Source organism: Lepisosteus oculatus, chromosome 4 (assembly GCF_040954835.1).
Source record: "Lepisosteus oculatus isolate fLepOcu1 chromosome 4, fLepOcu1.hap2, whole genome shotgun sequence".
Classification (NCBI taxonomy): domain Eukaryota; kingdom Metazoa; phylum Chordata; class Actinopteri; order Semionotiformes; family Lepisosteidae; genus Lepisosteus; species Lepisosteus oculatus.
The window spans coordinates 59572450-59596879 of NC_090699.1; the positions used below are offsets into that span (position 1 = coordinate 59572450).

Sequence of the window (24430 nt, forward strand, 5' to 3'; positions counted from 1 at the left end):
AAGCATGTCCACTGCAAGACCACTGTAGATTGCAGCTGAGAAATGTAAAGTATCTGAAACACGGTCATTAAAATTCCTTCCGTAAAAATGTCAAGTGACGCTGTCATGTTACTGTCAAGCAAGTGTTCACTGATTTTTTTTTGCCAATCTTAGTGAACTAAGAAGGTACAATGGAGATAATCTTACACTTTCATAGTCTCTTGCCTCATGTGCATGCGTTTAAATGTTATGTTTTGAAGTTTTCTGACATTGGCAGTGATTTCAGCAGGGAGAAAAATCTCTCGGTTTTGCCTGTTTATTTTAACATTTGGATCAGGCCCCTCATAACCCATGCTTGTCTGCTGTGGCAAGACTTTGTCAAAAAGGGTTTTAATCTTGATTTTATGTTGAATTTGCTGTTCAAAGTTGGATTATAGCATGGAAAGTGTACCAGACTACATCTAGGGAAATATTTACTGTATAAAAACACTTATGTTAGAAAAATAAGAAGAGCAGAAAAGAACAGAAGAACCTGAAAATACATAATCAGCAAAAGAGTATTTTTAAAAATCCATAGAGCAGAACAAATCAAATTAACTCTGAATTACAAACATATTCCTTTTTTCTTGTAATATGGTTCAGATTGTCAGCAAGAGCTTTATGCAAGGCAGAATATAAACAAATGAATAGTGGCAGTGTTTTTTCTAGTGATACTTGAATAAACACTTTCCATGTTTCTCAAAGAATGCTGTGGCAAATATTATTATGAATTTCTTTTCTTTAATAAAACATAAGTCCCAAATGTTAGTTTTATTTTTCCTGAGTTGGTAATTTGATTTAACACCAGCACGGGTAGTGTTGAAACAAAACCCTATTGACATGAGGGTTAAAATAGAGAATTAATGAAATGTATGTTGACATGTTAATTTACTGTGTCTCCAAAGTAAGATTCTATAAGGGCTAGAATATAAATAGGATATAAAACTTTCAGAAGTTGTTTCCTTGTGTATTTAAAAGTTAATATTTAACTAACATACAGTAATTAGTAAGTGTTGTGTGTTTTTCTAGAAATTCAGTATAATAGTTTATCTTTCCTATGTGGAGGATGCTAAATACTTCCCCAGATATGTCATAAATACAATTTGGAACAGACTCAACTTTTTAGCAATAATCATATTGCTCATTCCAGATGGAAGGTCCCTTCAGTATATTTCAGTTTCTTTACCATCTCAAATTGTAAGGAGGATAATAACTGTAATATAATCAAGAATGATACATTTTCAACAGAGCTCAACAGATAAAATGTTATTGAAATCATTAATTGCATTATTGCAGTAATCAACCATAGGAATGCTTACTTATTTGAAGCCTCTGTAGATCTATAATTCTGGAGTCTTTTTTTAACCGGTCAGTGCTGTTTTGGTAACAGATCAGTTAACAAAACAAAACCGTTTTTTGCGGTGTTAGAAAAAGATCTACATTTTTTAAAAAAACCATCAAGTTATGAAAACATAACAAAATATCCCAGCAATATAAGCTTGGCAGGGTATGACCCGGCAGGGACGCAAGTCCTCTGCAGGGCAGATATACACACACTCATACCAGGGCCAGTTTTCCCAGAAGCCGATTACCCTGCCAGTATGTCTTTAGACTGTGGGAGGAATACAGAGCACTCCATCAAAACCTACGTGAACACAGAGAGGACATACAAACTCCACACAGCTCTAGAATGGAACCCAGGTCGCTGCCCTGTGTGACGGCAAAGTTAACCACGATGCCCCAGTGCCACCCCCATTGGCCAGCTGCGCTTTTGAATTTTGTGTTTCAAACCTTTATTCAAGAGACAATAGCTTTTTAAATTAGTTTTCTTAAACTGTGCACCAAACTACCAGTCTTGAAAGCTGCCATGCTGTGGTTTTTTCATTCCAGCTAATTATTGCCTTAATTGGAACACTTGACCAGATTTTACAAGCTCTTCAAAAAATTAAAACGCACCATTAAAACCTGCAGGAATGTAATCCCTCCAGGGCTGGAGCTGGAAACTCCTGCCTTGCATTTTCTCACCTTCCATTTCTCACTCCTTGTACTAATTTTCAGATGTACCACTTATTGTTGCCTCTGTACTTTTTATTCCAATCACTTCAGTTATGTCACAAAATAATCATGTGCATTCATCCACTATGTGTTAACACCCATTTTTTTGATTTGGGGGTATTTCAGTCCAGGTAATGGAATTATTCAACAGTAGTTTGTATCTTTGGTTTGAATATAGTTTATGGAGCTGCTATAGATGAGGTTTGCTGTCTGACATTATCATAGCTTGTGAAGCTGAACTGAATAAAGTCCAATAAAAGCTGAGAACTGAAAAGGACAACATGCTACCCAAAATAGGCACCTTTTCTCTTCCCCTGGTTTAAGTTCAGGGTTTAATCTACAACTACTCTATTTCGTGTTTTTCTAAGTGCAAAGTCCGGAGAGGATTAAAGATGCACAGCCTGCAGGTCACATTTGATACATGTCCTTGGCATATTGGCAGGCCCGATGTAGCAGTATGATCCAACTGGGACAAATCACCAAGCACAGAGGAAAGCATATGCAACGACATCAGTATGTATTGGCTTGGCTCTGTGTATCCTGAAGTCTGATGTAGGAGGGCATTGAGAATACATGAATTCATCATCTTAAGGGTGCAGAAGTGCACTGGAACATAAATGGGTAATTGCATTATTTTGGCCTGCATTTTAATAGGGCTGGAGTCAGTACTGCAAAGTGAAGGCTTTTGCTTGAGCCTGTGTTGTAGGATAACTAAGCAGTGAAGCAAATACTGTGGAAACAAAATATCTGCTTGAGAATTTGTTTTTTCAAAAAATCATAAAAACATTCCTTCGATTCAAAGTTGCCATTTTCATTTTACTAATGACTTATCCTGCATTACATTCTAAGAGTCAGGAATATAGACATTTCTCAAGGCTTGGCCAATGTCTAGTTAAACATAATACTTCCCCACAAGAAATGAAGTCAAAGCAGCTTGTACCAGATAGTTATCGAGGCTGAATTTAGCTGTTACCCTTCTGCTACATGATGATGACATTGAAGAATTGGAGATAATTTACTGTCTGGTCAGAGATAGAAGTATGTGGTTTGGACAGTGAATTTGATCTGAACTTTGGGTGAGTCATAAACAAGTACTTGGAGCAATCTTTTAAAAGTGACCTTACTTTACCACCCTTTTGCAATGTTCCCCTCTTCCTCCTCTTTTCTTTGTTGATTAAAGAAAAACAATTCTCTTTCTCCTTACTATTTCTTAGTTTTGCCTTCGATTAGAATTGTGTGTGCCCAGCAGCTATGTGAATGCAAAGTCTTCACATTTTTTACAGCAGATAGTTTAGGAACAGAAAATGTGCCCTGGAATGTGGATGTACTTTTCTCCAAGTTAAATGTTTGCACTTTTGGAATTAGTTAGAAAATTACAGTTGAAAATCCCTCAATATGTGATTTGCAGTGAGTGTAGCAGTGCTTAATGAGATACAGATGATGAAAAATCAAGTTGCAGAAGAGTACTCCAAAACCCACACAGACGCCACACATGGATGAAGCCGATGTTAAATTCCTCAGGTTATGTATAGAACAGTTAAATGCAGACTGTGCAGAACCAATCCATTTTTATCTTGCATTGAGGTTAAGAAGTTTTGTGGGTTGATGACATTATTATTTAGGGGTTAACCTTAAGCATTTTAAAAGAGCGGATTTAAAAAAAAAACCCTGTAGAACTGTCATTTTAGACTTGCAATTAAAAGGAATTACAATACTCAATTACTGTGTGTTCTACATATTTAACTCCGAAAAGCACTATCGGTTTATAGATTTCCATACCGGAAATTCCTGGTTTCCAGACTGAATACATTCATTAAGCTGTCTCATCTCTCTTGACTGGTTATTTTACAGGTCATCCCATTTTTATGCTTTAAATATTTGGAACTGGGGGAAAACAGCCATTATTTACTAAAAACTTGCTATCAGTCATGTTAAAAGGCCTCACCTACAGTGAAGGTTCATCAACAGAAGGTTGACAAGAGGTGACAGACTTCAGTGGATATCTGGTTAAGTGTGGCTACAGTTGGGTTAGAGAGAAAGCATCTGGAGGGAAGAGACAGATTGTTAGATTGGCACACTGTTGCACTTCCTGTGATTTTAACCTATGTCTGCTGGTTTGGGTGTTATCTGTCCGATCCAAGCCCACACTGTACTTATGCACTGTACCATTTTTGGTTTGACGTGAAAGTCGGTTAACATGCAAATCTAAGTAGAATAGCTTATCTCTCTTCATACACCTCTTATCACTGATGTCGAAGATATTGTTGTGTATGTGTACTTCTTTTCTGTAGAGTATGTCTATTTGCAGTATGGAAGGAAAAAAAACAAGCAGAGATTAATTTCATGCTTAAAAGTGTAAAGAGGAAAAAGTATAATTTTTTGTTTAAGTCTGATTAAGAAGTCGGGAAAAAATGTTTAAAGTGGAAATGTAGTCCTTTAGTCCTGGAAGAAAGTGTATCTTTATCTCTCTCAGTTTGGCTTAGTGAGTAAGGTGGCTTGATTATCTGGTGTTGTTTCCAGCTTGAAAAAAGTGGCTGTTCTGTTTTTTTATTTAGAAATGTATGTCCCAATGTGAAGACAAAGGCAGTGGTCTGTACTGTGTGGACAGGATTTGGACAACACATTTTGTCTTATTGTAAATTCTGTGCCACTTTTGTGACCTGCAGATAAATTCCCGCACTAAAATCCCAAACCCAGCAATGAAATATTCACGCCATCTCTCTTACTCTTTTGTGTTGAAGTTGTTGAATTTGTGTTTACACATTTTCTTGTTCAGAAAATTAGGAGCATCCTTTCTCTGGAGTATAAAAGCTGTCAAAATTGCTCTGTATTTTTTGTAATTGTCTGTTGTCAGAAGGACCTCTTACTTTGCATTGAAGTGGGTTGTAAATCCACTTCATTTATTGACCACATACATTGGGTGATTAGTTGAAATCTCAACAGAAACGTCCCTGATTGGAAAAGCAAATCTATGCTGTTATCCAGCTCTCTCTCCAGTGCCTGTACCCTGTACTGTTTAGTGCAGTATTGATTACTTAAGATAATAAAATAGGCCAAGGCTTGTTTCCAGGTGTCAACCCCAGAGGCAGTATTAGGCAATCTTAACCCTGCAGAGACAATGAGGGGTCGGGTACATTCAGTTCCTCAGGATTCTTAAGAAGCAAATGGCTTATCCAATACAGCTATGTCAGACTGCAAGCTGTGTTTTTTTTTATTTTTATAACACCCCGGGTGAGGAGGCTGTAATCTGGCTGTAGAGGACTGCAAATTTCATTCTTCCCAGACATATCAATGTACTGTACACGTTTCATGTTTATAGTTCAGTCAAAATCATTTGCCCAGCAGTTTGATTGGTTTACTATAAATTGCATCAGTGAAGCAGAACAGCAAGTTGTTTTGTATTTTAACTTCAAATGCAGATTCGCGTCAAAAAAAGTTATGGGTGGGAAACGTCTAACACCGTGTGGTGGCTCATAACAAGGAGCTATAGATGGCAAAACCTGAATTCATATACAATGGGGGGGATTTATCATTTTCCCTGAGATAATTCAGGCCCCAGGATTAACCTTTATTCTTTCCTTGTTCTTTTGAAACTGCGATCACTAGTATAATTATCAGGTTAATTTTGTTCAAGTTATATGTGTGAACAGCAAATCAGGCACCACACAGGAAACATGCTTGTATGACTTTAGATCACAGAAGAAAGGTTTTCGCTCCTCTGATAAAATACAGCAAATAAAATTCTGCTGCTCCGAAGTTTTGCCTGACTTTGATAAGGTGGGGAGACATGCAAGATGAACATTTCTTCTCGCAGAAGTGTTCAAGATGACTTTATTGAAAGAGAACAGCAGCTTCAATTACCTTGCATGCTGGGGGCTGTTTCTCACAGACCAATAAAGGATGTTTTTTTGTAACTTTGACAGCCGACTAATTCCCGGTTTCCAGGCTGAATATACTCAGTGTTAAATCAAACGGAAAAATATTGGAATGCCTTTTTACTGAACTTTGTAATTAAATAAGGGATCTTGGCTTCTGATGCCAGGGAAGTTGTTTGTTCCAATTCTATGGTTAGCAGTTAAAAGGAAATCTTTCACGAGAATCCTTGTTAAGCTCAACTTAACCCTCAGCATGCCTGTCATACTGCCATGGGTCACTCTAAAGCACATCAAGTGCTCTGTGGATACATATATGTCTATACAACAAAGTCTTCCTTAAATACATAGTGAGCAGGCTACATAGAAGTGTTCAAACCTCCCAGAAACAAAACCTTCAAGATTTTCTGAATAATCCCAATACATGAATGCTAAGATATAATTAGTAAAAGATGGTCAGTATTCCAGTCAAACTTTATCCAAGGAGCTACTGGCGCCCCAACCAGCAATTTGTGGCACTTCATTCAGTTGTCATATTTGATACCTAACATTTGTGGGAATACAGCTCCTGTCCTGTACATAATACGAAAATGGAGGCTTTAATCAGATGTCAAATACAGTCAAATGAAATATCTTTAAGTAGGGCAATGAATAAGAGGTCACAATTTGCCATTCACTCTACATATGCAATCCATATACCGCCTAAATCAAGTGCTATGATATAAAGACATGTTTAAGGAAGAGCTAAAGATAGAAGAGAACCTTAAATCTTTCCAAAGCAAAATGGATCCTGAAATAGAAATGTAGAATAGCTCTTCAGAACAGTGAAATTTTCATTTTCCTTGAAACCCAAAACAGAATCTGAGTTGAGAACCAGCTTTGCTGTCAGAACAGGAATGTGAATTGAACCTGCTGTCTGAAAGAGCTGTGAATGATAATGGTGAGAGCAGTGAAGACCTCAAGTTAAATTTTCCTGCCAGTTTAACTATCGGTCTATTGCAGCGTTCCATAATGGGATTTTCCTGTCAGTGTAGTCCTCAAATTATAATAAAATAAAAGCAGATGTATTAGTTACGTGAACCTGTACTTGTTTAAAAGCCCATCTGTCTGTGTGTGTGTGATGTGGATGGTTTTGATTAAAACTTTGGAAGTTAAGGCTAGTGTTTGCCACCCATCCAGGTTCCACAGTCTAGGATCTTCATTTTCTCTGGGTTTCTGCAGCTGTGGGTGGAGCTGGAGACATGTGGAGCTGTTCTTCGGTAGTCGCAGCAGAACATCTTGTTTTAATGGGAAACAGATTGTGGGAATATGGAAACCAAATGGAGAAGAACATTATTTTGGTGTTATAATAATGTGTAAGGAGTAGGCTTTTATAACAGCCTGGCCACACAACCGTTACAGTGGAAGTCATCCAGAGGAACCCTTTTCAACCCTTCAACTAAGACTCCTCTTCAAAACATCTGCCCCCAGACACTCTATAATTATCAATTTTCACCTCCAGAATCTGCATTCATATTTTCATTTAAAAATGTGTTTCGTTACATCCAGTACAATGAAATTTTCAGCTATGTAGTAACTATGTACAGTGATGTAGAAGCATAAGGTGTTTTAGTCCATACTGTTGACTCACTCATGAGAGTCAGAGATATTGAAAGTAATTTAAATATGTTAGTCATAGTGACATAGTATTGATACCATAGGAAAGAAAATATCTAAATAGTTTGAGTCCTCATCAGTATGAGTGCTGCTTATCAATAAATGTTTCATATTATGGTGTTATTCATCAACCTGCCCTCTGAGGCAAAACTAAGAGCAGCAAATCTTGAAGGCTTCTAGTATAAACATGCCAATGTGATATATAAGAGTCTTCTTTGGTAACCCAACCAGCCTCAGGTGTGTTTTACTGAACGTTTTGTGAAGTAAGAGGCCTGACCAAAGGTGACAAAGTGGAATTACAGCTTGAGGATTCATGTCTTTACAACGTTTCAAAGTGCTACACACGAGACGCCCTGTTTCCATGAATCTTCCTTTCAAAGAAGAATGATCTATGTCGATAGTTAAGCCTGGAAACTAAACAGCTTAGGTTTTTTGTCCGAACCAAAACACTTTCTATTTGAGCTGAGCATTTTTTTTTTACCTTAATTTATTTGGGGCAGAGTGGTGGATCTGTGGCAAAGATCTGCACCTGTGGCTGGAAGGTTGCCAGTTCAAATCCCGCCGCCAGCAGAGGAATCCTACTCCATTGGGCCCCTGAGCAAGGCCCTTAACCCTAGCTGCTCCAGGGGCACTGTACAATGGCTGACCCTGCACTCTGACCCCAGGCTTCTCTCCCTGTTTGTGTGTCTTTGTGTCTCATGGAGAGCAAGCTGGGATATGCGAAAAGACAAATTCCTAATGCAAGAAATTGTATATGGCTTCTAAAGTGATCTTATCTATCTTATCTCGTTCTCTCACTATTCCCCAGCTTTGATATGCCTAAGTATGTAGTGAGTTACCTTAGTGATGCAGTACCCTTCTCCTTCACTTCTGTATGGTCATTGAGAGTTTTTTTGCTGCTCTGGAGCACTTAACCCAAATGTGTAGAGGATTATTGTGAGAAAAGGTATGCTAAAGCTGTCACTTTGTCTTTTGGCACTAAACACTGGTGTCCAGGCCAGGGGGATTCAAAATGGAGACGGACAGAATTACAAAAAAACTACATAAACTCCAACAACTTTTTATCGCAGTTAAATGCAGCTTCATTTTCTTTTTTTTTTACATTGCTTATTATCTTGGTTTGTTTCATTAAGGATGGCACAGTGGTTTGTATAGCTGCCTCGCTGTGTGGGGGCTCTGGGTTCAATTCCAGACCTCTTGTGGAGTTTTTATTTTCTCTTTGTTTGTGTAGGTTTCCTTCTAAAGTCCAAAGACATACTAGTAGGATCATTGGCTTAAGAAAATTGGCCCTGGTGTGAGTGTGTGTCTGTGTGTCTGCCCCTCAACGGACCCATCCAGGCTGTATCCTGTCTTCCACCTGTTGATTGCTGGGATAGGCTCTGGGTTCCCCGCAACCTTAAATTGGAAGAAGCATGGGTAATGTTTCATTACTGTGCTTGAATCCTTGAAGCCATATAATACACATAGCACATAATAATGTGAGGAAATGAGTTGCAGGAAGCAAAGTGCTGTAGGTCAAATGGTGAAACAGAATGAGTCTGACCATCCACTGCAAATAAGTTGAACATCTTCTTTTGTGCAATTAATATTGATCTAAATAAAACAGTCCTGGAATGCACTGCATTAACTGTGCAAGCCATAAAAGAACCTTCCTAGGACTGTTGCCTTTTTGTATGGGGCAGATGCGTACCCGTTTGTTACTCAGAGGTATTTTCTCTTGGAAATGTTATGGCCAGGCCCAGGAGCCTCCTGAGTGGCTCAACGTGTAGAGGTGCTTGCCTCCGTGTCACTGGATGATTTTTATTGGCTTTCCCAAAACAAACAACACATAACTGGCTGATCTACCCCAAGGGCAGAGTGGGATTAGCTGGCCAGGCCCCTCTCAGCTTCCGGCGACCATTACACCTATGGCTTCTGAGGGCTTGTGGTGCGATTGGTTTGGGATGTGCCTCTTCTCCCATCGGCACTCAGACTCTGGAAGGGGGCTGTGTTGCCTGTGATGTGTTAAAATGACACCAGGGAAGCCAGGTTTGAGGAGTTTTGCCTACGCTTTCCACTGAAATAAGACTGCTGCTAAAACATTACAATAGCCATGTGTGGAATAAGATTCTGTCTTGCTGATATTTGAATTCTGGTAAAGATTTAAAAAGTCTCCAAAACCATCAAAACGATTCACACAGCATTTGGGAAGCAGGAAAGCTGCTTATTTTATACGTTGTGAGGTCTGGCCAGATTATCATAATGTGTTCATTATTTCCAACCTATAAATGTTGCTATGTGCTCTCCTATCGATTGTTCTTCAACCATGCCTTCATGGTTTCAGCTGTCCTATTTTATGTTTTCATGACATCTCTGTATCACTGCAAGCAAATCTCATACCTCGTCCCCCCTCCCCCGACAGGTGGGTGTCGAGTGGTTTGTGTTTGCCCCACCCCATGTCTGTCTTCATTCAGGTGAGATCCATTTCCTCACACAAGACGAGGTGCTAGTGGAGCATGGCAATACAGATAATGAGCGGGTGGAGGGGCAGGGGGTGACAGTAGAGCAAACAGCCATAGGGCTGACCTTTAACACACAGAGTAAAAAAAGCATCTAATTAACCCGGGCAGATGAAAAGCAGCAGAAGCTCCAATAACCCTCAGGAGGAAGCTTCATAGTCCGCATGCCTGCAGCAGTGTTTTACCATGGATGGGTAAGGTGCCAGAGTGACAAAAGTGGTGCTGAAAATGGAAACGCACACGGTGTGTAAAAAAAAAAAAAAGTGTGTGCTTGCCAGCAGATGTCTTTGTTTGTAGATCAACAGTTTCCATGCCCTGGGTGCTTTGGATTATCTCTTTCGTCTTTTACTTGTAATTTCTTGATTATGCAGCCACACCACACATCCTGTCTTCTTAAGGCATCAGAGAGTTCTCTTCACGGAGGTATTCAAAAATTCATTGCTTAATTGAAAAGTGTTCCTCGTTCAAATCTATTGGAAGTCTTTTTTTATACATTATGTTTAATTTTAGAAAACTGGATAAGTAGATCTTTAGTGTTTCAAATGGATAAAATGAGGAAACTGATCTGCCGAAAAGAGATTTTTATCACTTAAGTGGTTTCACCTGCATTTCCACATTATTGAATATAACTTGTTAGTAATTAACATGTTATGTTAATGAATTAAGCATTATGTTTTAAAAATATCTCCAATTGCTGTGCTATTTTATTTCTTCTGGGGACAATACGTACACACATTATTGATTATGGACTGGGGTAATGTTCCACCCCCAACACATCAAACAAATGAAGAAAAGGACCTACATGTCCTTTGTTGTGGCCCTAGTGACTTGTTTCCTTAACATTTTTAAAATGTATTTTAGTTCAGGATAGAGTAATAATGATGTGGTCTAAGAGAATAGTCGGTTGGTGGCGTCTGCCTTTTGGACAGGATGCTGGAGTTATATTTGGAAACCTTTAATCACCACTTAAAAAAAGACGCCTCCTTGTCATTTTAATTTATATAATTACAGTAAATACTAGCCAAAGAAACACTGTCATAGTAATTTAGGACAACAACAAAAAAACATTTTTGAGATAGTGGTTTGTATATATAATGGTAATCCCTAGTCTTGAAAGATGAAATAACAATTTAATGACAGAAGGAAAGCTTGTATTCAGAACATTCTCAGATAAGAAACGCATTACTGTGATGTTTTTTTAAGCCCTAAAACAAGACACCAACCAATACAGCCCAGGTTTTACATTTAAAAAGGTTTTCCAACAGAGTTTGTTTTTACGACCCTCTGTGACATTCAGAATTTTATGCCATAGAATATTTTTCTTTTACAAGGTTAAGGTTATCCAGCTTTGAAATACAAAAATTATAATACAACTTCACTGACCATCACCCCAAGGGTCAACCACCATACACCAGCCTCACTAAATGCATAGTGATGTCTTTAATATTCCAAATATTTAGAAATTATATGTACTTAAATAGGGACTAAAATACTAAATGCCAAAAATGTTTTCCATGCGTTGCCAATTACAGTTCTGTGTATTATACAGTTATACAACAACTTTTTGAGAAATTTAGACTATGGCATGAATAGTATAAAGGGAAGAACTGCAGTATTGAGGTTTAGCAGGACATACAGTAGAACTGTGATGATAGTGCATCTGTCCTCTAAAGTGAAAAAGACAGATCCAGAGATTCAGAGATTCAAGTTCAATAGGATTGTGGATTCCCCAAGCCATGCTGCATGTCTGATAGAGCACCACCAAGGTGAGGACGGAGATGACTGAACTAGGGCCTTCTAGGCATTTGGTGCAGCAGAGACTCCTGCGAATCCATGGGATCTGAGCCCAGATGTTAGTGATAGATGTGCCACTCCTCCAGTTGGCACAAACTCTCCTGAACTGAAGGTGCCGAGTGTCAAAAGATGAATGGCTGTATGAGTGAGCAGGTGAAGGGAGCCTGCGTGCTTGTCCTCGTTTTCCCCATCCGTGTGCAGGAGTCATTGTTGTGAACTGAGATGTAAAGATACAGTATGGGTGTAAAAAAGTGAACAGGTGAAGTTATTTCATGATCAGTTGAGAGGTCCTCAGTGAAACCTGTCTAACAGGAAAACAGAATGAATAGGTGCGTGCGTCTTAGGTCACTTAGGAACTTGCTGATATGCCATTTATGGTATATAGTAGGGGATATTGCTATCCCTGGTCCTGCAAAGACACAAGATCTTCTGATTTTTATGAATGACATGATGATTAGACTTAAGTGTTCAAAGTTTTTGTGTTGTTGATCAGTGATTTAGACCTATTAAGCTTGCAAGACTGTAATACTTGGGGTACAGATCCGCTTGCTGGTGGAGTGTCCCATAGTACAAAGGATGACAAGTATAATAGATGGAGAAAGAGAGGAGCAGCAAGATATCTTTTAGCTGATTCTTGAGATTTGCTGTTAAGGTTTTAAAACTTCCTTTTTACTTATTCTAACTTGCTCTTTGTCATCATCTTATCCTGTGCAAGTTATTGCCATGATTAAGGTGTCTTTTCTTATTGATGTATACAGTAGGAGGTATTCATAATTGCTGCTGTGCAATTGCAATAGTTGAAAGAATTTCAACATGCTGCCGGAGAAACTTCTGCACAAAGGTACTTTCCAGTTTCAGAGGGATAGATTAACTAGGCTTTAAATGTTCTTCCCTGTAGGTATAAGATACCTTGGCAAAAAGAAACAATGAGTAGGAAAGTTGTGGCCTGGATGTGGTGGAAATAAGATCTGAGTATGTGCTTGGAAATGGTATATAACGCTGTTAGTAATCACTTGAGCCTGATCTCAGTGCTTTCCAGCTAAATAAGAAGGGCATGCTGAGCTCCATAGGTCTGGGCTTGCTTAAGCAGCAAGCGATTTAAATCACTCACATCAAGTGTGCTGTGAGACTGGTCTTAAGTTAACAATGAAGTTCAGCACAGAGATTTCCCAGAGGTTTGCAAAATGGATGCCTTAATCTCTCGTGATGTCGAAACGCTTCCCTCTTTAACTTGCATTCATCATATGAAGAATAATAACCTGACCTTGCCACAAAATGTAAAAGCGCCTTTATCGGCTAGAGTGTTTTCTTGTAAAATCAAATGGATTTTTCAGCTTTCAGACTTCTCTTTTGCCCTTTCAAAGCAAGAGTCTGTGCAGCGTGCGAGGTGCAAGTCTGAAGCAGCTCTGAGTGAAATGTTTCCAGTTGCTGTGTGCTGTGGTTCTTATGATGGCGGTAGTTGACGTTTGAGGGTTAAATGGAGTCTAGGTGCAGACCTTGTGGTTTAATCAGGAAATCCATTTCCATTAATTACCCAAAAGGTTTTTGTTCAAAAGCCTTTTGCAATAAAGGATGCGCAAGAGCAACATGGAGGTCCTGCTATTGTATTCTAATTGCATTGACTCTAGAATGATGAGCAGCATTTTTCCTGCCATCATTGTTGGGACGATTGGCCCTTGTGTGAGTGTGTGCCTGTCTGCGTGTCGGTGTGTGCACTGCGACAGACTGGTGTCCCACCCATGGTGTACCTTACCTTACGCCTGTTACTTGCCAAGGTCCAGCTTCCCTGCAACCCTGAACAGTAAAATTTGAGTGTGTTTTCTAATGTGTGTGCCAGGCAGCCCAACGTACTACTTGCCTAAGTATGAAAGTTGCTTAGTTGCCTGTTTGGGAGCCTAATAAGAATAGGGAAATACGGAAGAAGACCATTTTTTTTTCTCTTATTGATAGAAACGTGAAAGATGACTATTCATTTTTTTTTAATAAAGTATTACTGCAAACACAAGTTTGCAGAAGAGTGGTCTTCTCTCAATCCATGTTAAGTTCACATTCATACATTGTGTATAATTGTTATTGTTAATGGGATGAATGTGTCTGTCTCCTGAGTCTGAGGTGCTTTATTCAAATGAACACCTGACAGCAGCCTCAAACAGGCTCGAACAGGAGAACCAAAGCAACTGAGAACATCTTGAACAATGGTAGTGTCTGGCTAGGATTATGATAAAGGCTGTGTTGTGGGTTGCTTAGTCACTGCACTCTACACCTTTTATCCAATGTTCAAGGATAACCAGACGTTACAGCTTTAAATTGAAACAAATGTTAATTTTAAAATGCCATTTTGCATGAAGAAATGATGTTACTTGTACAAAACGCCAAGTTAGAGTTGGTGGAGATTTTTTCCTTAGTGTTTGCGTTTACAAAAACGGGACTTGAATAATCTTTACTGCTATTGCAACTGCTGCAGTCCCTTGTAACTCTGGGAGAAGTCATAGCAATTTCGTAATCACAGGGAGCTTGGAGGCAAGGCAAATCATTTGCTTAAGGAGAATAGATCAAGTGGTCCATATTGCCCTGGGTTCTGTCTAGATGTGTGTAGTAGTTTTAAAGCTGAACAACAAGAAAATAAACTATAAGTAAATGTGGATGTCGGGGGAAAAAAAGGGAAGGGTAAAAGACAGACTTGCCGATGAGTTTACCTTTGTTCTTTTTCTGTCTGCCAAATCCTGTATGGAGTTCATCGAGTCATTATCCAAATTAAATGTAAAAAATAATTATTTTGCAAATGTATTTGTTGTGTGAGTTTGGCTTCAGCAAAGCAATTAAAATGCAGGAGATGTGGGATGTATAGCCATCGCCCTCTGTAAAGCACTCTTTTTCCGTGGACCTGCACTAGCAACAATCAGGAAATCTAAACACCCAAAAAAATCTCAGACCTTCCTGTATAACACAGTAAACCTCTTGAAGTTGATATTTTACACTTTTTTTAAACTTCACCGATAAAACATTCCACCTGCTGAGTAGTGGGTTGGAGTCTCTTCTGTTTAGTCTTTTATTTTCACTTTTAAATTCATTTTTATCAGCTTTTGTCATAACTGACTGCGTACAAAATACCATACTTCTCTACTAAACATGGGGAGCAGTTGTCTCAATTCAAAGGTGCCAATTACCAGTCTGAATGGGAGGCTGCTCAGCTTATACTTTGCTTAGACACTGAATGCAGGGGAAAATGAAACCCAGTGTTTTTGTCGGCTTTTCTACACTTTCCCTGGAATTTTGTAAGTAATGTTTAAAGGAGATTTATATCCAGAATACACTGGTGGCATTTTAGTTGTTTTATCATAGCTTTTATTTCCTGACTTTGGAAGATCCTAGCTCTTTGAGAATTGAAATCTGATACAATTCGAAAAATTAAACCATCTTAAAGCAACGCTGTTGTGAAATCTTTTTTGTTGTTGTTGGTAATTTACTTGCCATATTGATTCAAGCCAACTTAAGAATTCTATAAAATACAAAGAAACGGTCAGCTGTGTTCAGATACCAAGCCATCTTCCGCAGGCTAACTTACTGCGCTAAACTAAGCTGTAATGGAAAACCTCAAAAAAAACTCAAGAGCCACAACAATCCCCAATCCCCACCACAGCCAAATAAACAAACCCCACAGATCTTGTGTTTAACTAAAACTCCAAAACAACATTAGTCTCACAAAAGTTCGCCGTAGTTTATTCCACACCTCTATTCTACCTCTCTCTCCGGACGTCCCGTACCGGCATTTTAAAACCGGACCGCTCTCTTCAGCCAATCCACAGAGAGAGCCAATTTAGGGACACACCCACCTCCAAAAATGAAACCTCCTGCACGGGAGGGGAGTATAAAAAACAAGAATGTAACAAAGATTCATCTGCACATTGTGATTTCTAGAGAATTTGTGGTTCATTCTCAACCCAATGCAACACCGAGCTTGTCACTCTGGCTTTTTTGAGATGATGGCTCTTCAGTGCATCTGCAGGAATGCTTGTTCTGACCATGGAGGCGGTAGGCCTTGTACGTTGCCTCAGCCTTCTTCCTGAGTCAACAAATGCAGACAGAAGAAAGTGCTTGCGCATCAGACTGACAAAATCTTAAACTTCCTTTGTGGTGGGCATTAAACCTCTTGTCAAGAAAGCCTTTAATTTGCCTGAATTGCATTCCGACGCCCACTCACCACAAACCAGCTTGTTCATCTGTTACCTTATTTATAATATTTAATATTTAAATGTTGCATCGGTTTAATTGCTTCATGGCTGCCGTTTGTGGAAGTAACTGCTGATCTACTCCCTTGTACTCCTTATAAAAAAAAATAATCAATTTGCCATCAGGGATAAGACCGTACCTATGCTTGTTTTTTAAAGGGTTTGAGCATGCAGCTCCATTACAGTGGCCCATCCCTTTCCTGATTATTGTTTCTGCTTTGTAAGGTGCCTCTGCTCCACTTAACTCGGATAAATGAAATTACAAGATGCAACACATCAGGATCTTTAAAAAAAAACGGACAGCATTTGATACTGAAAGGAAAAAGCTCTGTGTGACTGTCTTGCCTGGGCCTGTTCTCGTGTTTGCCAATCAAAGTGCTTCCTCGACTCCTGCCTCTGGAGTTTCACTCAGACCTTCGCTGCGTTTTAGATTGGGCTCAGTGTAATACAGAGTTGTAATGGGGCACTGCACTCTTGATTGCATTTGAATGGTTGGAACTAATCAGTTCCTTCGGTTCAGTGTAAGTTGGAGCTGCTCGATTCCTTTTTTTTCTCCAAAAAATAATCACATGCCACTTATTTGTTGTCAAATATGGTTAGGAAATAAAGTCAGCAAGTTTCATACAGTATGGTCTGAGCACGTGACATAAATCATGCCCTGTTATTATACAGCTGACTTTTTTAGAATTATAAACGTGACTTGCTACTGGTTACTAACAGAATTATTAGAGATAGGCTGTGTTAGATCCAAAGAGTGCTAAATCAGACCTTTAGAAAAGCAAAGGATGATTTAGCAGTCTGCAGCAGGGGACTGAAACTCTAGTCTGAGAGATCCACAAGCATTCAGCTTTAACAGTTAGGTTAAAATGTTCAATTATTATACATCGCGAAAATATTCACTTGTTCCAATGAAGCAATTAATTGGTCCAGTAATATCTTTCAGAGTTCAGTGACTCTGGACCGTAAGTGCAGATCCTTCAGATACACAATTGTTTTGTTGATCTGTTTTCTATTGAAATTTGGAATGCAGTTCTCAGAAAAGGCTTGCTTCAAAACAAGGCCTTCAGGCTTTATATAAAACAAGGATGTGAATAGAGAAGTAAACAAAATTTGTGGGAGGAGGAAAGGGGAACTTGTGTTGTTTTTCAGGTTATGAGATGTTCAATGATGCTTTTGATTTTTTTCTGGCCAGGATTCACCCAGGACGCAAGCAACTTATTACCACTTTATGTGAAAAAACAGGTCACATTCTTTATGAAAGTACTCGCCTGTAAATTCCTTTGGAGTTATTCATTCATGTCAGATTTACCATGGCAGTAAAGGCTGTTACCATCTTGATAGGCCTCTTTTAAATTAATAAATAATACCAGCATGTACCTGTACTTGACAGAAGGCAATACCATCAAAACACCCCTTTTCACTGATTGGCATACACTGAAAATGATAAAAAATATGATGGTCTGCAATAACCATAAAATATATAACAAAGCTTATAACAACATATTATTAGGAAAATATTTATTTTTTTATTCAACTTTAGGTTGATGATTTTATCACTGTTAATATATATAGTGTCAGCATAGTAGTGTAGTGAAATCCTGCAGCTTAACTGAGGTCGTTGAGGTAGTTGTCAAGACACGGGGGATTTATCATGTCTTTCAGCTTGATTTTGCAGCTTGTACGTTTAAACTACAAAGCCTACAAAGGTGTTGTAGTTGTTATTAATCTGTTTCTGAACATGACACCAGACAAACACTTCATGTTAACAGACAAAACAACAAAAGTGTTGTCGGGACAGAGAAGCAGAGAAAACAAGTCTTTTGAAATTGTCCTGTGCTTTCAAAGTTGTCTTCTGGTCTTAGATCACTACTAATAGATCACTACTGTAATGTGTGGAATTATATATATATTATATATACCTGACACCTGAAGAAAGCTCCACGGCCGAAACGTTGTGTTCTCTTTCTTCTTTTTTTCAGCATGGAATAAACCTATTACTTGTTCCTTTGCAGCCTACGCATGCTGACGCAGCTACCCACCTGAACTATTATATATATATTGTATATATAATTTGGGGTAAACCTATTGCCAATATTTATATACCGTTTTACATTTCTGTTGATAGCATTTGCCACTGCTTCTATCCATCTGTTATTGTTTTATATGAAACGTGTTCCTTTTCCATATTGTTGAGCAATTTCATTATCTGTAATTGCAGCTTAAGTATACCACCTTTGTTTACCTGCCATAAATCTGGAGTGCTCTTTTTGTCCAAAACACATGTTATTTTTTGTCGTCTGTTACCCAGTTTATCCTGTAGTGTCTATTTCATTTGCACAGGTGGTTGCTGAGCTGCATGGCTGAACCATGCCCTTGTTTATCTCGCATGTAGCTGCTGCGTGGTGTCTGGAACAAACTGCCCACCCACGTGTTGAATCTGATACTTTGGCTGCTTTTGAAATAGGGCTGGTTGAGATCTTTGGATCAATAAGCTCCTAGGTAATTGATTGCACAGGGTGGGCTAAATGGCCTCCTCTTTGTAACATTTTTATGTTTTAATACAAAATATTGACTAGCATATTTTTTCACAAATCAACTCAAAAACACAGTTATGATTAAGGTGTACCACTGCATTTTGGCATTGTGTTGGTATCAGCTTGTGATTTTATTTGCTTACACTTCTTTTACTTTATCTTTTAGATAATTGTGAGCCCTTCATATTAATGCACAAATGCATTTGTTCCACATTCCAATTTGAGTTCCAAATTCAGTCTTGGAGCCCTGTTTGCATATTGACTTCTAATTGGTTGCTTTGACAATTGCCTGTAATTTTCCAGCCTTTAACGTGCCAGTGCAAGATGACAGTCACGTTATTTAACCTGACAGTGGTTTTATGAATGAGTTAAAAAAAGGAACTTCAGTGGTCTGATGGAGTGATATAGACATAGTTTATTTTTGTGAATGACATCCTTTTCCTTGCTGTAAAGTCTCACAAAGGCCGTGTTATGAACTTCATGGGTCATTGCAAATATGTTGTTTGTCTGCCTTCTCGGTCTGCATCAGACTCGCCTTATCCAGTTGTGGCCAATTCTACAAATCACTGATTTGTCCTATTCTGTGGCCTTCCAGCTGTCAGGCAGCTTCTGTTTGAACCATTAAGAAAGAATTGTGTGGTCATGACTTATGACTGTGATACAGATTTGGGACATGCATTTTTAACACCAGCTCTTAATTATTTTGGATGTTGAAAGTTTCTTCGTCCTGGTTCTTTAATTCCTTTTCTTTATACATGTGGCTGTAGACAAGTGTTCATAACTTATGTTAACAACAAGAATTTTCTTTTTCCTTTTTTTAGACTTTTGACTTAACATGGACACTCCACACCTGTGACAGCCTCTGGACATTGGGCTTATTGGTAAGTATATTCAGAAATAATATATAAGTTTACCTGTTAAGAGCAAACCAAGTTCCAGTCCATTGTATGGTAAATCAATCACAGTGACTTCCTGGCAAATATTGACTCATTTTTAACAGCAGATTTCAGTTTTTGAGTTCAAGTACAGAACAGATTTGCTTCACTACAGATGTCAGGGCGGTATTGAAGCTTCCCAGGATCCCAGGATTGAAGTACAGTAGCAGTAGATCAAGGTTAGCAGTGCTCTTTCTGTTTCAGGTGGTTTCACAGAGTCTTTTAATTCCCAATTAGCTTCTAGCAGCTTTATACAAGTAAACGCAGTTATTGGAAAAAATATAATTGGCAGTGTTTAAAACTGGCATCATAATATAATGATCGTATAACTTTTGTCACGATCCATTAATAAGTTTACAAGAATGTGGGTCATGTGTGACGGTTGTATCAAACTCCTTATGACTATAATTGAAAGTGGTGCCCTGTACTAATTGCCTAATTGCTGCAGCAGTACCCATTTCTCATGCTGTTTTATTTGCTATAAAAAGCCTGTCACAGATGACCAAGTATTACTGTGGAGTGTAGATGCACATGCTTTATGGGGAAAGCTTTTGGCTCAAAATCGTTTTTTGTGTGTTTCAGTTTCACAGGTTAATTCCTCTTTTTTTTACTTAGCCAAAGGTTTTTGTAACCTTGGTTACAAAAACAGGACATTTATCTGTCTGATTTCCCTTTCTAGCAGCCCTCTTGCCAGTTTTATTGTACATGTCCTGTATATAATGTCTGATGTTATGATTACTCTGTGAAATCTGACCTGTGACCATATTTCTATAGCCACAGCAGCTATTTTTTCAAAGACCTGAGCAAGAAACAGGAAGCTGCTGGTGTTAAACTCGGATGGAGCTTGGAAACCTTGTACCTCTTTTTTCTTTTTGGTGCAGTGTGTAACACATTATCTTCTTTCTTGGTGGTCAAATGGCACTTAAATGCTGAGTCTTTATGCTTTGGTAGTGCAGAGAAAACATAGCTAACGGATGTCTTAGCCTGAAACTTTAAATTTTTAGACTCAGACAAAAGTCATCTGTAATCAAATGCCATTGTTTTTTTCCTTAAACCTTTTTTTAAAATATTGGAATTTATTAGATACGTGCTCTATTTTGAGTCGCCCTTGTTTTATGGCATGTTTCCTGTACTGTGTGTAAAGAATGAAGTCTTGTAGCCCTGCTCTTCTGACTCTGAGACGCCTTACAAGATAGTTAGTGGTTTACAAGAGTCATTGCAGACTGCGGCACTGGTGCATCTCTCCCTGACATCACTGCAAGCCTGCAGGTGTCCCACAAGTGGCAAGAGGCACATTTTTGCGAAAAGCTAGGAAAAGTGACCAATTAACACCATCTAAACCCCTTGCAGCACTGTCAGGCGAATGTCAGTCTCAAATTATTTAGTCAGTCTTTTAGTGACATCACGCAGAATTGAATAACGTCCATCACAGGACACAGCCTGTGCTCTGTGTGAGCCCCTTTACTAGTGGAGCCACTTGAAAGCTCCAGGTTTGTATTTATTTATGTATTTTAATATCTAGACATACTCTATAGACATATTGTGGTTCATCGGATTGCTACACACGGGGAATGTTGAAGTAATATTCTTAAGAACAGCACCAACTGACCAGCCATTGTTAAAATAAAAGGTGAAGTCCATACCAGAGACACAGCAGCTCATTGGGCCAGAGCTCATCCCGGTAGTGTTAAGCAGGCTAGTGACCATGCCAGGCCTTTACTGGATGGGATGCCAATTTGAACAAACTTAATTTAAACAGTCACATAGACCACCTACAGCTGGATGCTCAACATGCTCAAATATGTATGAAATATTCCACAGAATGATGGAATCTTTCTTCTTTTTATTTACAATTTTACCACTTACTGTGTGTGAATGTGAAGGGAACCTCTTTTTTGTTATAACCTATAAACTTTTCTGTTTGTGTTCCTAACTGTTGAAGTAGACATGTTTGGTTGTTCGGTGTCAAATTAATTTGCTATTAACTGTTTTAAAACTTTTTTTCTATTTAAAACACAATTTGTTGGATTGTTAGGGATTTCTTTATGCCGGATTGTCATGTGGATTTTTCTTAGCGGACTGTCTTCTTTTTTTATGTCCAGTTTCTTTCTTATTGTCACTGTAGCTAAAGCATCTTAAGAGAATTAATGGAAGGCCAATTGCTTCACAATTTAAGTCTCCATTAGAAGAAGCCAGCTCCTCAAGAGCATCCTTGTGTGGCCCTGCATTTAAGGTGTTTGTGCTCTCAGTCCATTTGTTCAGCTGCTTTGTGGTCAAACCTCACCTGTCAAAGGGCAAACTCTGATTTCATGCTTTTCCTGGTGAGAATCTGAGGAATTATTTTTACAGCTGCACAGAGTAATCTGGTCCCTGGTAGATATCTGGTGATAAATGCAGATACCAGCCGCTAGAATATAATAATGAACTCTTTACAGAATCAAGTTCTGATTACAATAAAACTGTTTTGAGGTGTTTTATTTTGTATATTGTTTTCTTAATCTTTATTTTTTTTTGGTTTGTATTCTTATTAAAATGTATTTGTCGGTCTTTCATTAAAAAAAATGTCATGTATGTTTGACCAATTCCGGTCATAGGCTGGGTAGGCAGCTTTCTGCTTTTCTTTGTAACCTTTATGTGGAAGTATAAGTATTTCCTCACTCAAAGCATTGTGTCAGGTTATTTTGGAGGTGAACATTTTCAGAATACAATACCATGATATCCAATACAAATTTTCTAGAGAAAGGAGACAGGAGGCAGCGGGTTGAGTATTATATTACATGGAAATGAGAAACTACAAGAGGAAGCCGTGGTTCTGCTTCTTTACCGTGATGCCTTACCTGCACTGAAATTTAAAAGGCCCAAAACTACATTCTGGGCTTTGCATTAAGATGGCCATGCCCAGTTTGTATAGGACTATGGTTCTTATGTTCTAGACTGGTGCCGTTCCCATGTAAGCTCTCATTTCATTTAATTCATTCTACTTACTGGTAATATTTTGCTAATGTCTCTTGGAACTGATGATTTAAAACATACCCAGTGTGGAACATCCCATTTTGGAAGAGGAAGTTCAGTTTTAGATTCTCTAAAGTGACTTAAAAAGCTACATTTAACTCACCACATCTAAAAGTTATACGTAAGTTCACAAGAAGTGTAACAACTGACTTGCAAAGATGTCTTCTATCCTTCCCATCTGATGTCATTAAAATGAGCCTTAAATCATAACACTGTGGATTGTGGTGAGATGGTTACGTGGAGGGATGCAGTGGGGGTTCTCTCAATCCCCCCCTTAAGATGCATTTTACAAAAAAGAGCTGTTGGTGTCAATTGCTTTAACTCCAGATACAGCTGAAGTGCTGAAGCACAGCCTAAAACGACAGAGGCACATTATTAAAAAATGTGCAACCCTATCCGTAAATATACTGCAAAAGGCATTGCCGCCAAAGAAAACTCTTTTGGTCTCTCAAGTATATTAAAATACGAACCTGAAGATTAGATGGATTTTAAGCAGATAAGATCGAAACGCATCTCCACAAGAACTGTGGAATGATAAATAAAACAGTGAAAAGCTCGTGGAATTTTTCTTAAAGCGCGGTTTAGACGTGATTTCAAGACGCAGCTAATTTGGCAATCGGTATTAAGCAGTTGTAAGAAGCAGCTGTGATTTTTACAGGTGTCTCTTGTTACAGTGCAGTTGTTTTCGGACATCCATGATGAGAGAGCAAAACTCAAAAAAAAAAACTCCTCGAAGATGAAGGTAGAAAGCAGTGTGTTGGCATGAAGAAGTGGCAGAGTGAAGTCTAGTGTACATTTGAATGAAGCATTTATGTTCAGAAGACTGTTCTGTCGTCATTGTGGGGAACTTTATATTAAGGTAACACTGTGCTTAGTTTGTATGGTACCTTTTTATCTGCATTGTGTCCTAGCTGACTTTTTGATGATGATGTTCAAAAAGAATTTTAGTGGCGGATGATTGCCGGAAGACAGATTTGAAAGGAAGCATAGATGTTTTACTGAATACTGCGTTACAGTTGAATAAGTGTAGCATAAAAGTTTCAAATGAAGAAGCCAGTTGTCTTGATTTGTTTTGTCATGTTATGCAGAGCAATGTTTTTCGTTCCTTTTCCTTTTTCTGTTTTTGTTATTGCTGCTTACCGCTAATGTTTTTGTTTTCTTTAAAAATGTTTAAAAACGAACACTGCAGAGCTTTGAAGAGAATATAACTGGAACTAAAAAAAAAATGTTGTTCCCAAAGGAAAATCTGATTATTCAGGCACGGCTGGCAAATGGCAGGAAAAGGGCACTTGCTATATGCAACTATTTATGCATTTGGAATTCACTGCACTGGAAAGGCAAATCTGCTTATTCAGGGGCTTCGTTTGGAGTCAAGGAACTCTCTGTCTCAAGGAGAGTCTGTTTTAATGACTGTGAGAATGTCATTTAAGTCTTTAGTTAGGGAGACTGAATGGTGATGTTTGATAGAGATTTGGAGGGACATTGTGTATCTGTCACCTCAAATGTTTTATGACATGAAGCTAAAAAATAATTGGTGTTATATTATGAGGCTACGTCATCATTAGATGCCATGAATATAAGCAAATTATATAGGGAATATTAAGTCTCAAGAAATAGGCCTAGTCATATAGGCCCATTACATGTACTGAATGTGCCTACTGTATATAACTTCAGATTTCTTCAGCATAATAGGTACATTCTGAAATGTGAGGCATTATTTTAATTGTTTTCTAAACATTTCTTAATAGTTAACTATTTGTCGCTTACTTATTATTATTTATTAGAATTTCTTTTCCACAAATTGTACCTTTTAGTGTTATCTTTAGA

The 24430-nt window shown here is 38.4% G+C and overlaps 1 protein-coding gene across 1 annotated transcript in view; it reads left to right on the forward strand.

Annotated features, from left to right (window-relative positions):
• The window catches only part of LOC102685597 (plexin-B1), a 129280-nt gene that overhangs the window by 17747 nt on the left and 87103 nt on the right, over positions 1 to 24430 (forward strand). Inside the window, exon 2 of the mRNA XM_069189434.1 lies at positions 19478 to 19537. The gene's annotated coding sequence lies outside the window, so the exon portion shown is untranslated. The remainder of the gene's footprint in view (positions 1 to 19477; positions 19538 to 24430) is intronic.